Raw genomic sequence first — 17,067 nt, 5'->3', positions numbered from 1 at the left:
TTACTGTCGCCACTGATTGATCTGCGGCCTTAGTGGCCGCAGCCAGTTGCTGCTCTGCCTTCTCTAGGGCTTGCTCCAGGGTGTGTCGCACCCCGGCTCTGTACCGAATGCATTCTCCCCTGGCCACTACCTTGAAACCATCCCACTCGACCAGGGTTGACGACGCGGTCCCCGTATTATGCGTAAAGTAGTCTTGGATGCTACGTTGGTGGTCATGTGTAAAGGTCTGGTCCATGAGACACTCCCGTGACAGCCGCCACGTAGGAACAGGGGGGTGCGGGGGTCGCCACAGAGCCCGAGGAGGTGCGCATCATGGTCGGAAACGACTCTACCCAGATAGTCCGAGTGGCATATTTGCGGGAGAAGCGCCGTCGTGCATAAGAATCGGTCAAGCCGAACTCGTAAATTATGAGGGATGGAGTGGAAAGAGTAAATGCGGGTCTGGGGATGGTGCAGCCTCCATGCGTCCGTGAGGGACCAGTGTGCGGCCCACGCTTTAAAGCGGTCTATTTGTCTATAGGTGGGAGAGTGTGGGAGTGGAGGGTGTGAACGGTCCAGCACCGGGTTAAGGATACAGTTGTAGTCCCCTCCTAATAGCCAAGGCACCTGTGTGAATTGAGCCAACGAGATTGTGAGTCGGTCCCAGAATTTATCCTGGTCGACATTTGGGGCGTATATACTGCCTAAGAGGACAGCCCTCCCGTCTAAGAGACCCTCTAGTAGGACGTATCTGCCTTCGTCGTCCACCACCCGTCTTAGTTCCCGAAAAGGGGTTCCCGGGCGGATCCATATCAGTGCCCCTCTGGCAAACGAGGAGTAGGTCGTGGCGCAGATAAGTCCGCGCCATTTTACTCGCAGTTTGCCGGCTTCGGTTGCATTAAGGTGGGTTTCTTGTAAGCAGAGGATAGATGCCTTCTGTCGTTTCGCATAGGCCTATATCGCGTAGCGCTTACGTGGGGTATGTAGACCACGTGTGTTGAGTGCGAGTATATTAATGTCTGCGCTAGTTGTCAGTCGTGCCATAGATGGTCGGTTCTGTGTGGGGGCGGGGTGTGGTGCCCCTTAGAGAAATCGCATAGTAGACCCTCAGGGGCGTGCTGCGTTGGAGGGGGGCAGGCGGACTAGAAGCCTGGAAAAAGGGATGTGCTGTGGTGTGAAACTCCATGGCGAATTGGGACATATGCAAACCGGGGTGTGAACAACGTATGGGGATGCGGGAAACTGTCCCAATACTTAGGACTCATCGTGTGGGTAACGATGTGTCCAAACTACCTCCCGTAACACTATAGGGGGGAGAACTGCTTTATGTGATAGGGGGTGACGATGTGCTAGTGCGAGGCCGCACGCTGAGTGGGCATGTAGTAGGATCACCGTGTATCTGGAGCAGAGTGACTGTCTCTGTGGGTGCAATATCATGGGTGCTAGGTGTGCATCGTAGAGAAGGATACCAAGAGTCCGTGTGTCCGAGTTGCCTCAGGGGAGAGGAGGGGAGGGGAGAGGAGGGGAGGGCGATCCATCCAATAGTCCATCTGCAGTTTGCGGAGTGGCGTGGGGGGGTGCAGCTCGGTCCGCCCCCGAGACGGTGCTGTCGCTGTCGTTGTCACCATCGGATGAGAACAGGTGCGGAGGTCGATCTATAGAGTCTGAAGGTTGTGTGGTGCGCAGGTCAATCACCGCTTGTAGAACTTCCCGTCTCTCTCGCATAATCTGTTCGAGATCCGGCGAGTCGTGGGTGCCTTGCATTGGTCGGGACTCGATGTTACGGAGCTTCTTGGGCCGCTTCCGGGCGTGGAAAGTTTTGAGAGGGGAGCTCCTCTGGGGACGAGGATCGGATGCCCGCGAGCAGTGTTGATCTGTCCAATCTTGCGCGGCCTCCGCGGATGCGAAGAAGAGGGAGGATCCTTTATAGATAATCTTGAGGCGGGCCGGGAAGAGCAACGCGTATTGGATCTTATTGTCCCGTAGCCTCCGCTTTACGTCCAGAAAGGAAGATCTCTGTTGTTGCACCGCTCGAGCATAGTCCGGGAAGATCATAATGTGGCTGTTTTCCATTCGCAACGGTGCAGCTAGTCGCGCCGCCCGGAGCACCGCATCCCTATCCCGGAAGTGCAGGAACTTAGCGAGAAATGGTCGAGGAGACGTGCCGGGCGGGGGCTTTCGGGCCGGCACACGGTGAGCCCGTTCTATGGAAAAGAATGGTGTGCGGTCTGCAGGCGGGGTAAACGACTTCAGCCACGTGTCCATATATGCAATGGGGTCGGCACCCTCGATTCCCTCCGGTAGCCCCAGCACTCGGATGTTGCAGCGTCTCGAGCGGCCCTCCAAAGCCTGCGCGTGCTCTTCCACCGCAGCTAGGCGAGTAAGGACCCCCTGGAGCGTCTGTTGTTGCTCTTTTAATATGGGTTGTATTTCCGTAAGTGTCCGCTCCTCCGTACGCACCCGGTCCGCCAACTTCCGGTGGTCATCGCGAAGGAGATTTACATCCGTCGCCAGGGTACCAAGGCGTTCTTCCATGGACAGACGGGATAGTTCAATGGCGGCGAGGACCTTATCCAACTTGTCCGAGATCGATAAGTCTGTGGAGGCCACCGTGCTGGGGGACCACGTCGAGGTCCGAGGCATGTTCTCCGGGGCCGTCTCCGGGATCACCTGATGCTGCGCGGGTTTTGACTTCCCCATCGTGAGTCCACGTGGTCCGGGCGAGTCGGCAGTGTCCGCCGGGTCGTAGTAGCCCCAGTGACGCAAGGAATCCACGGAAGGGTGGGAGGCGCAGCCGCGCCGTCTCACGGGTGAAGTTGCCCAGGGAAGCCGCCGCCCGAGCCGGCCCACCAAGGTCCCCTCCGTGAACTAAGCACAGGAATCGTCCGCACCAGCCACCAGACTCAGGGCGCTCCCAACACCAGTCCACCTCCCGTGGGGTCTCCACCGACGGCTGGTGCCACTGGGGATCCTCCGTGGCCGCCTCAAGGTCAAGGGGGGGGGGGGGGGAGCGTAAGCACCGTCCTCGTGGCCCCCGTGCAAGCCCAAGTCTCTCCCAGGGTCTACTGTCGAGGCGAGGCCATCAAAGCCCTGTGGCGGGTAGGTGGTCAGCAGGTCTGGCAAGGGCACAGCAGCTCCCACGGGTTACACCCAGAAGGACGTCTCTTCGGTAGGCTCAAGGAGCAAGGCCTCACCGGCAGTATTGAGGGGGATGCGATGTCCCGTAGGCGGCCATGTTAGGGTCAGGCAAGCGCTGGTCGGGTCGGTTGAATGCCTCCAGGTCCTGCCATCCGCATCCAAATCCAGCTCCCTCTTAGCCCCCTTCAGCGCCAGTCACACGGAGTACCTTGGGTACACAGGGGCCGCCCAGGGGTCCGACTCCGGGTCTCAGTGGGCTCAGCAGATTCAAAATGGCGGGTGCGCCCGGGCCAGCAATGCCCCTCCGTTCTCCGGTGCCCCACGTCTCTCTCCGGGGGTCCGCTTCCCGCTTACACCCTCCGAGTGTCAGCGCTATCAGGGCGAGACGCGTTGCCAACTTCCCCGTCTCCTCTCACGGCATCTCTCGCATCGCGCAGAAGCGCTCCGCCGCCATCTTACGGCTCGGGGTGCGGCGCCAGCGGCATCAGCCGGACGAAGTCTCGTCCGGAGGGCTAGGGATGCGCCCAGGCGTCTGCCGTCTCCCCCGCCGTGATGCTGCCACCTTCCGATGCCCTGTGCATCGATCAGCTCCCGGTGATACACTCCATACAGCTGCCGAGAGGCGCCCAGACGCGGAGCCTCAGCAAAGCCGCACCGCCATCGTGGCTCGCTTAGCCACGCCCCCCAGTTTTGAAGTAAGGATATTGATTATTTATGATACCCTATGATGTACACCTGTCTATCCTGGGTTCAAAGACATTATGAAAGAGACACTTAAGTTTATGGATTGCAACAGCATTAAAATACTATGATTATATCATGTGACTGTATTGAATGAACATTGCTCACATGCCGGAGGACTGGGAAGACCTGAAAAAGGAGTTGAGAAAACTACATTAAGGTAATTAGAAAATATGCTGCAAACTAAAGATGTACCTAAAATGGTAATTTGGTGCAGACTTACAACAGCAACTAATGTGTAAAAATCAATGTACAATACAAAAAGCATAAAAACGAATTTATGAAAAACTAATGAACATTATTAAATATATGAATATCCTAAAAAGTAATGTCTGATAAGGAGTACTCATATGAGGAGTTGAAATAATCCGTTATATGAAGGAAAACTAACTAGAATGAGACTGTCAGAATTATACTGAAAAACATACATGCACAACGTTTACCTACTGGTCTTCAAATGTAATTTCTATATTACAAGAATAGCATTATATAATTCTTGCAGACTGTTTTAACACAATCTTTTCAGCACTAATAAAGTGGTGTTCAGGAACCAGCTCAGTACATATTGAGTTTTAAGCATCCTGGGTCGTGGCCCGTTATTGCATGATCAAAAATTGGAAAATAAAATGCATCTTCTGATTTTTCTTCCTCATGCTCAAATAAATAAGAGACAAGACTTCTTACAAAAAAACATAAATCTTTTGGCCCGCTAAATATTAGTCTTTGTGGGATGCTTCTCCGAAATATATTGTGTGTTGAATGTACATTTTTACACGAGTGGCTAATCCGTCTGGACGAATGCATCTAAAATACAGTTCTTAGCCACATTCTTTTTCCAGTCCTTTTTGAGATACTGCTTCTGGTCTCTGATATCCCCAGGGGCTTTATTATCGATTTGTATGCAGTTCTAGCTACCATTCAGATTGCTTTACTTTAGCCCTTTAATAGCAAATGGGAAAAAAAAAATCACTGGGGAAAATCAGAATCAATAACTATGGCACGATGTCACATGAAAAGTGCAATGTACACACCCTAAATAAGTTATGTACAGTTGCTACATGAAGCCAAGCAGGTTAAAAAGGATGTTCCTGAATGCAGAAGGCCAATTTTGAAGACAATCTGGTATAGACAGAGATGTAATGCATGTATGGTGATCATGCTCAGTGTTAAAAAAGCATTGGAAATGTGTTGAAAGCTTTTTGACATAGCTACCAAATGACCCGTCAGTTGTTCTCCTGTGTTTCTATCCTTTTAAGAAAGAGGGCATATCAAGAAATAATCGAATACATGTAGTTCCTATGTTGGGAATCCAAGACTTACGAGCATATTATTAGGCTTGTCAATTGCAGTGGCTATCTTACTGGACGGCGGGCCGCAACTTGCAGGAAATGGGGTTCACGGAGGCAGATATAGACAATGGTACACTACATGCACTGCTGCTGCCTGGTAGCAGACCTCCAAGAGACCTCCCCCCACTGCTAGTCACGGCGCTTCGATGCTGGAAGGCGGCGCTGCATTATACGCAAACGACCAAGGCATACGCGGGCAACATCCCATTAGTTGGGATCCCACTAGCGGGAGGCAGACTCACGAAGCGCAAATTAATGCCATGGTCAAATGCGGGGATTAAAACAACGTCGGATTTGTTTGTGAATGGGATACTACTCGATCACAACACATTTATTAATGAAACTGGGGCCCCGGCACATTTGTATCTAATGCATGCTGCACTGATACAATACGTAAAAACACACTGGGCCCCGCAAAGACAGGAGCCCCACACCAATGAGCTGGTTAAAATGGTGCATTATATGGGAAGGGGCCAGCACCTTATCAGATGGCTTTATACTGGCATCAGCTCGCATACTGCGGCCACTCTGGATACGCTGAAAGCAGCATGGGAGGGAGATATAGATAGGGACTTCACAGATAAGGAATGGACAAGGGTATTAGAACACCCAAGGAAGACATCAAGGAACACGAAATTCTAATTTATACAGACTATGGTACTACATAGGGCTTACCTTACTCCACACAGACTAGACAGAATGTTCCCCCAAACACAGCATCACTGTCCGAGATGTTTGTTAGAAAGCGCAGACCTAGTTCATATGCTATGGGCCTGTCCAAGACTACGGGTATACTGGGATGCCATTAGGCATAGAATAGGGGAAGCGGTAAACCGTGAAGTGCAGAACACGGTGGAGGAGTGCATCTTAGGGCTGCATAAACAAGCATCCAAATATAAAGTGCAATACCGTTTTGTAGATCTAGCACTGATATTAGCTATACGAAACATTACAACGAGATGGAAGTCACGGAAATCCCCGGATGTATTGACATGGCACATGGAACTACTGCGCTGGGGCACTGCAGAGAGTGCAGCACTGGGTAGGGAAGAACTCAAAGGCTTACGAAAAATACCAATAGCACTGGAATGGGATGCGCTGCTAGAAGCCATAAAGTCCGTAGCCGAAGTTTAAGTCCCACTATGAGCTCTACCACCTGAAGCGCAGAAGGAAAACCATGCCCTGTCAACGAAGCATGCACAGGACGTATTAAGATATATACAAGCGACTATGTAACAAGCCTAGACTGATTATTATGCATACAAGGCGGGAAAGAGAAGTACGCGTGAGACCGGGGGAGGGAGGGGAGAGGGGAGTTGGGGACAGTTAGAAATAATACTGTGGAAAAATATGATTGTCGCAAATGATCAATCTTTTGTAATTCCTTCACAGACTGTTAAATAGCTGTATAAAAGTATTATATGTACCTGGGATGTAGTAGAGAAATGCAGTAGACATATGTAACCTTAAATGGACGGTACAAGATGTAAACGTTGTTGCGAAGCAAATGGAAAAAGAAACTCAATAAAGTATGTTTAAAAAAAAAAATGTAGTTCCTATGTTCCCAGCTATGCCATAAGTCATAGTACCAAAAATAGGATGATCCCCTATCATGGTAGATGCAACAGGATGGCGGTGGACAATGATGGCATTGGAAAAGTTGATCTATAATTTAAGGAATAAAAGATACATTTTGGTACCACTTGGAAACCCCTTAAAGATTACTTGGAACAAGGATACCCATTCATATCATTTCTAAGATTGGTGCGGACACTGACAATTTATTTTACTCTCAATGAGAAGGGGCAATAATCTTTGTCTTTCATATTCCTAATGTTAGACCTGGCATCCTTGACGAAGTTTTTAACTCTCATGTTTTGCTTACTTCATTATTGCTCGCTTTAGTACTCTGCACACGGTGCCTGCCACTGCTAACGTTTTTCTTTTTTTAATAAATCTTTATTAAATCAACAAGCCACCCATTTGCAGGATTCACATCACAATAACTTAGCGAGTCCCAAGCATACTGATAAGTCAAACATTCCTTATATAGTAGTTTACTTCTCTTGCATCCGTACCCCCCACCCAATTCCCTCTCCTTCATTCGGCTATTTTGTCTCTTGTTCCTATTCAGGTCTAGCGACCGGGCTACACGGCATCACTCGATATTAGTTCCATTTCCCCGAAATCTTTGTCTATTTTTGCAGGCATCCTCGGCTCTCATAGACTGGCTTTTCCGCAACCATACACCAGTCTAAATCAGTTTACCATTCAACCAGATTTGGGACAGCTACTCCACCTTTGCGCAATATTATGATTTGCAATCATGAATCCCTATGTTACCCATAAGCGCTTGGTGTTTGTGAGGTCTGAGCCTCCCCATATACTTAGCAAACAGCATCTCGGCGACTTACTCCCTTATACATTTCCTTCATGTTAGTCAATATTGCTGTCCAGTATTTCTGAAGCCTTGGGCACTCCCACAGCAGGTGGAGGAAAGTACCCTCCTGTCCACACCACCTGGGGCAGAGTGGTGAGGCAAGCATCCCCATTTTCACCCGGGTAGTACATGCATAATAGGCTCTATGAAGAATCTTGAGCTGTACTAACGTGAAGCGCAAACGTATGGCCACCTCCCTGGGAAAGGCCATAGCTTCCTCCCACCCGTTGTCTAGGGGACTCAGGGCTCCCCACAACTGGTTCTGAAGCGTGGACAGGGGGTCCGCAAAATTGTTTATGAGCTTGCGGTACACCAGAGAAGTTGCTTTTTTATCTAAGTAATCGTCCAGTAGTCTATCCTCAAGGGGGGAAGCATCTGGCAGCACCGTCCCCTTAGGTATAGCAGCCCGCAATACATGGGTAATCTGGAGATATATAAAGGTTTCTGTCTGCGACATCTGATATTCCTTCCGCAGGGCCGAAAGGTCTTGATGCCCCCTCCCTCCCAGAGGTCGCTAACCCTTGAGATCCCGATTGTGTCCCATTTGCCAAAGCCTGCATGCTGTGCCATCAGACCCAGCCCCTTTGAGTCCCACAGTGGAGTCATTAAAGCGATTCTGTTATGCCAACCTAGTGCTCTGGTTCCCTCCTGCCAGATGTGGAGTGTAGTTGAGGCTGGTGTGTGGAAGGAATCCAAAGAGCCTCCCCCATAGAGTGTCCTAAGATAGCCACCTGGCTGCAAATTAGGAATGTCCATCCTGTGTGCGGGCTCAGCTAAGCGTTTGTGTACCCAGTGATTAATTACTGTAAGTTGAGCTGCTCAATAGTACCTTTGAAGGGAAGGGAGTGCTATCCTACCATCAAACCATCCCCTGGTCAGCTTTGCTAGGGAGATTCGTGATGCCCCTCCATCCCACAATAACTGTCAGACTGCAGTGTCTATTTGTTGGAAATAGCCTAGGGACACAGCATAGGGCATGTTATGAAGAACGTACAGGAACTTAGGCAATGCCATCATTTTAAAAAGCGCTGCTCTATCCAGATGAGACAATGGCAGTGAGCGCCAGTGCTAAATATCGCTTTTCAGGCGGTTCAAAGGGGAGACAGATTTTGGCCATAGAAGCTTGCTGGATCTCTAGTAATGTATATTCCTAAGTTTCGGAACCCGTTTGTATCTACCGGGATCTGGCACTGTCTGGGGAGTGTGGCTGGGCCCCCCTCCAGGGCGTATATCACATATATTCCCCAGTTGATTGTATATCCCGAATACTTGCTAAATAGGTCGAATATATGCAGCATTCTGTAGATTGTGAACCTGGGGTTCGCCACATACATTAGGATATCGTTGGCATATATGAAAATTGTATCTTCCCACTCTGGCATTTACCACAGTGTCAGGATCATGGGATCTCCCCGGATCCACACCACCAAAGGCTTCAAGACCAACGCGAAAAACAGAGGGGACAGCGGGCATCACTGTCTCGTTCCCCTCCAAAGCTGAAAGACTCTGGATACATTCCCATTCACAGAGACCTGTGCCAAGGGCTCCGAATACAAAAGTTGTATAATTTTAGAAATTTCAGCCCAAGACCCAGTCTCTCCATACTGCATTTAAAAATAGCCACTCCACCGTATCAAATGCCATGCGGGTGCCTAGTGACAGCACCAGCGCATCTTCCCCAATGGTCGCAGCTCTACCCATTACACCTTGCAATTGTCTATGATTAAGTGCAGTATTTCATCCTGGAATAAAGCCCCACAGATCAGGGTGGACCAAAGAGTGCATCACCGGGTGAGGATATTTGCCAGTAGTTTGGCTGAGTTTTGCTTCAGCGTTCAAAAGGGAGATTGGCCTATATGAGCCACATTCACTAGGGGGCTTACCCTCTTTCGGAATCACCACAATGCTAGCTATTCGTTGGTCCCTAGGGAGTATCCCATTGTCACAACTTTCATTAAACATATGTTGTAATAAGGGTAGCACTTTAGTGGCCATTACTTTGTATGATTCAATTGCCAGACCATTGGGGCCGCCATCTTTACCTGATCTAAGATCCCTGAACGCCTTGGCTATCTCAGCTTCTGTCAGGTCCTGCTCTAAGTGGTGCCTATCACCCGACTCAAGGCTTGGAAGCTGGAGTGTGGCCAGCAGTTCCCGCGGTTGGAGTGGAGAAACATGAAGTGTAAAGTTGCTCATAATAATCCTCAAACGCGTCAGCTATTTGGCCCCCTCCCCGAACTATAGCTCCATCTCCTTGCCTCATCTCTTGCACCCAACTGGAGGCCACTGACTATCTAGCCACATTAGCAATTTACCTGTTCTGTCCCCCCCTCCCCCTCATAGAGCTTATGCTGCATCGTCTGGTATCTGGCTTTTGCTGCCTCTTTAGCTACCTCCCGAAACTCTGACTTTTTTAGCGCCAGGCGGTGCCTCACCTGGGCGTCATTGTCAGTGATCAGGAGGGCCTCCAGAGCTTGGAGGTCCCTTTCCACCATATCCAGCTGCAAGCGTTTGCGCTTTTTTTCACCCGCCATTAAAGAGATGCCCTGTCCTCTGATCACTGCCTGATACACTTCCCAGAGGACACATGCTGAGTCTACCCTTTCTTTATTTTCGGTAATATATTGATCTGTGCCTCTTGGATCTTGGACCTAAAGAGGGGAATTTGAAAGTACCAAGGATTTATTATACCCGATCGCAGCTGTCTTGGGTCTTCTATTTCATAATGGACACAGACTGGAGAATGATCTGAGATCCCAAGGGCCAGATGATGAACATCTTGAAAGTGGGTCACCTGATGGGCCAGAGTAAAGAGATAATCTATGCATGGCAAACTGCCATGTGTCCCCAAGAGATATGTATATTGCCGTGAGATGGGGTTAAGACCCCTCCAGATGTCCTACAAGCCCACAGCAGACAAGAAATCTCTCAATGTTGTGTAAAGTTTATTGGGCTCTCTCCTTAAAACATGGTGGAGCTGGCTTATTTAATTTTATTTAATTTCTTTGCGGGTCCCTAATAAAGTGGCACTACATGTGCCCAGGGCCATAAGCTAATTGCTACTAGTGGGCCTGTAGCACTGGTTGTGCCACCCACTGAAGTAGCACTTTAAACATATCTCATTCCTGCCATTGCAGCCTGTGTACATGTAGCTTTAAATTGCCATGTCAACTTGCAAAATAAAGCTTGTCCTAGGGCAAATCTTCCTATTCAATACATATAAGTCACCCCTAGGGTAGGCCCTGGATAGTCCAGGGGGCAGCATGCAATGTATTTAACAAGTTGGACATATAATTTTAAGATTTACATGTTCTGGTAGTGAAAAACTAAAATTTGTTTTTCACTACTACATGGCCTACCTCTCCCATCGGGTAACATTGGAGTTACCTCATTACATTTATTAAGCTGTCATTTTCAAATGGGAAAAGGTTCCCAGTTCATGTTTGGTGTCTTTGGAATTGCAATGAAAAATCCTAACTTATGCTGAAGTCAGATTTTCAATTTCAATTTTGAAAGCGCCACTTTAAGAAAGTTAGTATTTTCCTCCATTAGCCATTTGGTACCTGCAGCCTATTTTTGGGTCACATGATTGGTTGTAGTTGACAGTTGGGCCTTGCGTATTCCAGCTAAAAAGCCACACCCAATGGATACCGTAGGTGTACCTGGATGGGCCATCACTGGGAAGGAGGAGTCGGGCCCAGTCCTATTTACACTTGAATAGACAGTGTCCTGTCGCCACACAAGGTGCTGCATTTCCCCTGTTTTAAGTCTGGAGTCAGGGCCAGGAAAGGAGGGCATCTGTGAACTTCAAAACTCTGCCTCAAGAAGCTTCTCTCCACTTCAAAGGCACAACTGCGTGGATATATACTGTGCCCCAGACAGCTCCATTAGATGACCTGTGGATACTCTGCTAGGAAGAAGGAATGCTGTGACACTGAAACAACTGTCACTCTACTGGACTACTTCTCTGAAGGACTGCTGACCTGCTGCCCTCTTGCCTGAGTGAGAAGGACTGGACCTGCACCTCCAACTCAGAACAAAGACTCTAAAGACTGGTTGGCTGGCCTCCTGATCTGCAGCACCAGGGACACAGCCTTTCAATACCTTGAACCAACGCCTGGACTCTGCGATCTGAAAGTCTATCCTGTCAAGCAGTGCCACTCCAGTCTTGGACCCTTGGAAGTGGGCTTAAGGTGGCCTGCCAACCTTTGGATATCCAGCGGAACAAACGTATCTCCTCTGGTGGGCAGCGGAAACCCAAGCAAAACTGGCACATTGCCGCTTCTGCATGGATTAAGCCCATCACCTTCGAAATCTCATCTGAACTGCGACAGCGTGACAGTCTCGCCGCAGGCCCTTGCATCCCTCATCGATGGCAGACTTAATGAAGATGCAAGACTCTGCATCGCAGCTGCTCGGAACCAACGCAACGCTCGGACTGTGAGCCACATCCCAGATGCTGGACTTTGTATCGCAAGCCCTGGAGAGGGTATCCTCGTGTAAAATGCTGGACTTTGCATTGCAAGCCCCGCTGACAGGATCTTTGGGGACTATACAGGCCCTCGCACCGCTGCCACGCAGCATCTTGGAACCGAAGCAGATACTTGCAGCACTCTGCAAACCAGAATTTAAGGTACTTTGTTCAGCTGGCCTAACTGGATCCCTGTAGCAGGCCAGCGCTTCATTACGGTTGGCCTGAGCTTGTGACTTAGTAACGGTACGGCGTGACCAGATATCCACAGTTGGCGCTTTAAACTTCTTGGTGCTATTTTCCCTACAATCTTTAAAACTGCATTTCTATGGTTCTACTGGTTGGATTTTTGTTTTATTGGTCTTGTTTAATTTATTAAAAATCTGTTTTTCTAACCGTTTGTGGGATACTTTTTTGAGTGGTATTTTTCACTTTATTACTGTTTGACGTGTTACACAAATACCTTACACACTACCTTCAAGTTAATCCTGACTGCTCTGTGCCACTTTACTAGAGGGTTGAATACAGATTAATTTAGCGTTGGTTTGTGCCTCACACTGACAAGGATTGTGGTTGCTGTTTGACCAAGGCTACCACCCCAGTAAACCAACAACTCAATGTTGTGAATTGTGATTCCAGTACATAATGTCTTGAAAATTATAAAGCCGGGTTGAGTCAATGGGAGTCACTTGATAAGATATGTTGTGAGGGCACTTATGATTGTATTTAAAATTGAAACCACAAAAAGTAATTTTAAAAAAATCACCATGTCTCTGCTTCACCAAGGTATCTATATCAGCTTCCTGCTAAACAGAAAATTGACTTTAAACTACTAAGCATTATAGATGGGGCCCGGTCTAACAGAAGGCCAACTTTCAAAATGTAACTTCTGCAACATTCTACCCCTAGGCGGGTCCTGAAGTAAGGCAGCTTACGCCCCCCGTTCTGCAAATGGATTTGATGTGGCAGCTGGTCTTTTTAGGCTATAAGTCAAAACTCTGGAACCCGCTTCCACTTTGGCTCCATTTTACCAAGGACCACCTTAAAATCTGAGAATGTTATAAAATTCTATAAATTCTATCTGTTATGCTATTGCCTCCTTGGTCTTTTCAGGGAGGCGTTATCCCTGTTTTTGTGTTGCGTGTTTGCCCTCTGTTCCTAGCACCCTAATGCCCGGGATGCAAGTACTCAGTACAAATAAATAATTTCAAGGAAAATGTCCCAAAAATGTTATCCAATATGATAGAATGTTATAAGAACATAAGCTGTACATCTGTAATCAATGCTGATGCCTATCTTATAGAACCATTAGCCATCAAAGTGCTGCAAGGCACTCAAAATGTAAATCACTGTCAACACTGAAATATAAGCTGCACCTGCCTGTTCAGCTCTTCTTTGTGGCAGACTAATTCCCTTCTGTTAAGAGCATCCACCAAGTTGTTGATGACATCGGGGACATATTCTGTTGTCAGGGAGACAATATGCTTTATAGCTCAGTGCCCAAACATCTATTTCTCCTCAGATAAAACAGGAGATTGTATGCCTACATGGTTAGGGTTGTAGAAGGGACTGTTCATGTTGTACGTGTGTATCCTTACATCCTTCTAAAGTGGGAGGAAGGCTTGAAGAACCAATTTCACGTCTCCGAGTTTCATTATGATTCAGTGTAATGACTTCTTCGAGTAACTTATTGTAGCTCTAGTGCTTAGTGTGTAAAAAAACAAATGCCAGGGCGGCTCTTGTCAGGAGGATACTGCAGCTTGCATTACATATTACCCAAGCCAGCACTGCCAATGATAGTAACAATACAATTACTAACCATCACACTCCTACAAGTGTGACAATTCAGACTAATTCAGGCCACCAGAGCTATAAGAATGGCCTGGGCACAAGACATTAGTCATTTTTAATGTATATTGAATTAATATTTAACTGTTATGTCATCTCTAAATTAGTGAGACAGCGCCACTTTCCGGCAGACTGTCACAAGCGCTGGTGTTGACTATTAAGTGCCTGTGCTGAGCACTGGAAACCACAGGCTCAAATTAAGCACTGTGTAAGGTCAATCTTGCAGATGGGGAGGCCCCCTCCCCCACAAAACAAGTGGGCAAAAAGAATGGCAAATCCTGCTGATGCAACATTTGACCCTTGAAAGGGTAGTGGTCGTCTTACCTCCAATGAATTACCTGTCATGGCAGTGGTGTCACCTGATCTTATTTCATCCAAGGATAAAGTTATTTGGTGACTTTGTAGTCTAGTTTTTCTAATGAAATTCACATACTGAGCGTCATTAATGAACCAAACGGATGCACAAGGACATGCATTCCAAAATTGTTATTGTACTTGTAAATAGAAAACTGAGTCCGAAGCACTATAACTTTTGCAAGCTGAAACATTTGTGTGTCTTCATTGTATAGATGGGTGTACCTTGGTATCTGCTGTCGAGAAAATTAGTTGGGGGAGGACTGGGGGGAGAACCAATTGAGCTTAGGAGTAAGGAAGATTTCTTTCTGTTTAGGATTGACCCAAAATCTTGTACAGCTTGCAATGCTAAGGTGATGATATAATTGGTTTGTGTTAGAGTAGGTGCCTTTGATGAAAATACAAGGTGGTGACTTGAGGCCAAGAAGTAGAACCATGAACTAATAGTACTGATTGTTTGCCATGCAATACAGATATTGGCAGTGTTGTGTGATATGAAAGCGGATGTTCCCTACATCCAAAAAAGCAAGCAGCAAGAAATCATTCTGATATAAGAACTGTAGAATGTACTGTAGTGTCACCATTCCTTTTTTAGCTCTCTTAGATCTTGAAAATTACATCCCTTTATAAAAAAACTAGGAAAAACCTGGAAATCCTGGTAAACATACCTTCCTACTGAAGGGCTCCTGCCTGTGAGGCGCACTTAGTTTGTTGCGAGTACCAATGAGTGACCAGAACAGATAATGTCAATCACCCATCTGTATGATGCTATTACTTGGAAACTGGGAAATGCTGACAGACTACCCCCTACCCAAAGTGGCCCTGGTAGGAATGGAGCTAGTGTAAGAAACAGCAGGGTCTTGATTGATCCTGTGTTCTGTTGTCAGGTTGACATCTTTTTAGGGGGTGGTCTGTTGTCTTATTGGCTTTCAGTATTTGGTCATGCTACTCATGCTGTGATGAATCACAGAATAACTATGGTCTGAAATACCAGTAGCATGTCTGGTATCCATAAGATGTTCGTCTGTATAAGGAATAGGATGGCTTTCTGTAACATGGTCAATAGACTTGCCCCTTCAACAGAACTTTTACCACCATTAAAACTGTATTCAGCAAATAAGGCTTGCCCATCAAAATACATAGCCAGTATTTTGGCTTGGAAAGCAATGGTTATTTTTATGCATTTAAGGCATCCTTAAATAGCTCTATCAAAAGTTCTACTGTATCCTCGGCTCGGCAAAATGAGCCATTGCTAAATCCACCATCTCCCACAGGCTGTGGGAATAAAGAGAAAGCATGCACAAGGCATTATTGGCTATCAAGAACAAATTGCTCATGAAATTCAGGTCCTTTATCTCCATGTAAAGGTTGCGGAAAAAGTCATAAGGTTTTTGCTGTGACTGAGGAGGCCTGGATAACCATTCTCTCTGGACTGAAATGAACTCAAAGAAACATCAGATCAGAGGGAGCCAGCTGGTGCTACCTAACAGCCTATCTATAGATAGCTGACACAGAATGTGGTGTCTTACCAGTTGACAAAATGGGATACAAAAGCCATTAAAAGGGAGTCGTAGTTACGGCTTGGATAAAGCCAAAAATCCAGCAGGTTGGCTCCTACCTGGGTTTCAATCTTCCCGGAACTGTATATTTGAAAAACCATGTAAAGGTATTTTACTACTTTTAAAGAAGGTCCATATCTTTCCAGAACATTTAATTCAGAGAAGGTATCAAACCTACTGGCTTCCTGCAAATAGGTTAGTAAACCCATGTCATAATCAATTAGGGAATCATATTAGGTCCCTCAGAATTATCATTTTGATCATGTGTAGCTTAAGGAAATGAGAGCTTAGGGCCCAAACCAAATAAAGACACCATTCTAACAATTGTTTAGAGTCTAAGACTCATATATGCCCCTGGTCTACTAATTTTAATTATCTTCAGATGATTGGCACTGAAAGAAGTAGAGGACCACTGCTTGTTTCAGCTGATGCCACCAGAGTTGCAGCCCTCACTGTGACAGATTTTCTGGACCAGCAGTGCTAGAAAGCAGGCAAGAGGTAAACCCTTAATTAACTGGAAGGTAGAAAAGTTGCAAAATTAGCTGGGCTCAGAGTCAACACTACTGGAAAGGCTGCTTATGGAGTTACCCCGATCCTAGCAGCTCCCACCTACTTCAGCACCACTACAATTAGAGACATTCCATCTTCTTGTGTCTTTAACCACCTCTTTTTTTTTAATTGTTACAGTTTGGGAAATTAATTATCCTTTTTTTAATTAAATTAACCCTTAACCTATTTATTTGACTTATCTTCAGCAATGTAATGTCTGACTATGTAGGGGTGGTGATACAATGCAACATGATGTAGTGAACGCATGAAGTGGCATTAACCCCTTGAGTGCCCATGACGAGATGGTCTCGTCATGGGCTGCGGTTGCGCTGTGCCCATGACGAGACTATCTCGTCATGAACCCCGCCCGCTAATGAAAGGCGTGGCACAGGGCGGGGAAAGGGCAGGGCACTCAAGGGGTTAAACAGCATCAGAATAGGCCTGGACAAGGAATCTGACATTCCAGGAACACATACTCTGCTTTCAGTTCAAACAACCCAATGTATGGAGTGAAGAGGAGAATGAGCGGCAATGGGTGTTTTGTTTTATTTTTATATCTAGTGACAAGATCACTCCTTCTGGACCAAAAGCAGTCTTTGTAATGAGTTACAATGTCCCAAAAAAGAAAAAAAGATCCGA

The 17,067-nt window shown here is 47.1% G+C and overlaps 1 protein-coding gene across 10 annotated transcripts in view; it reads right to left on the bottom strand.

Annotated features, from left to right (window-relative positions):
* EYA3 (EYA transcriptional coactivator and phosphatase 3) overlaps positions 1-17,067 on the bottom strand; it is a 970,709-nt gene that overhangs the window by 61,158 nt on the left and 892,484 nt on the right. The gene's annotated exons all lie outside the window — the stretch shown is intronic.

Source organism: Triturus cristatus, chromosome 3_2 (assembly GCF_964204655.1).
Source record: "Triturus cristatus chromosome 3_2, aTriCri1.1, whole genome shotgun sequence".
NCBI classification, from domain to species: Eukaryota; Metazoa; Chordata; class Amphibia; order Caudata; family Salamandridae; genus Triturus; species Triturus cristatus.
The sequence above is the reverse complement of the archived record's forward strand: the minus strand, read 5'-3'. Positions and strand labels throughout refer to the sequence as shown.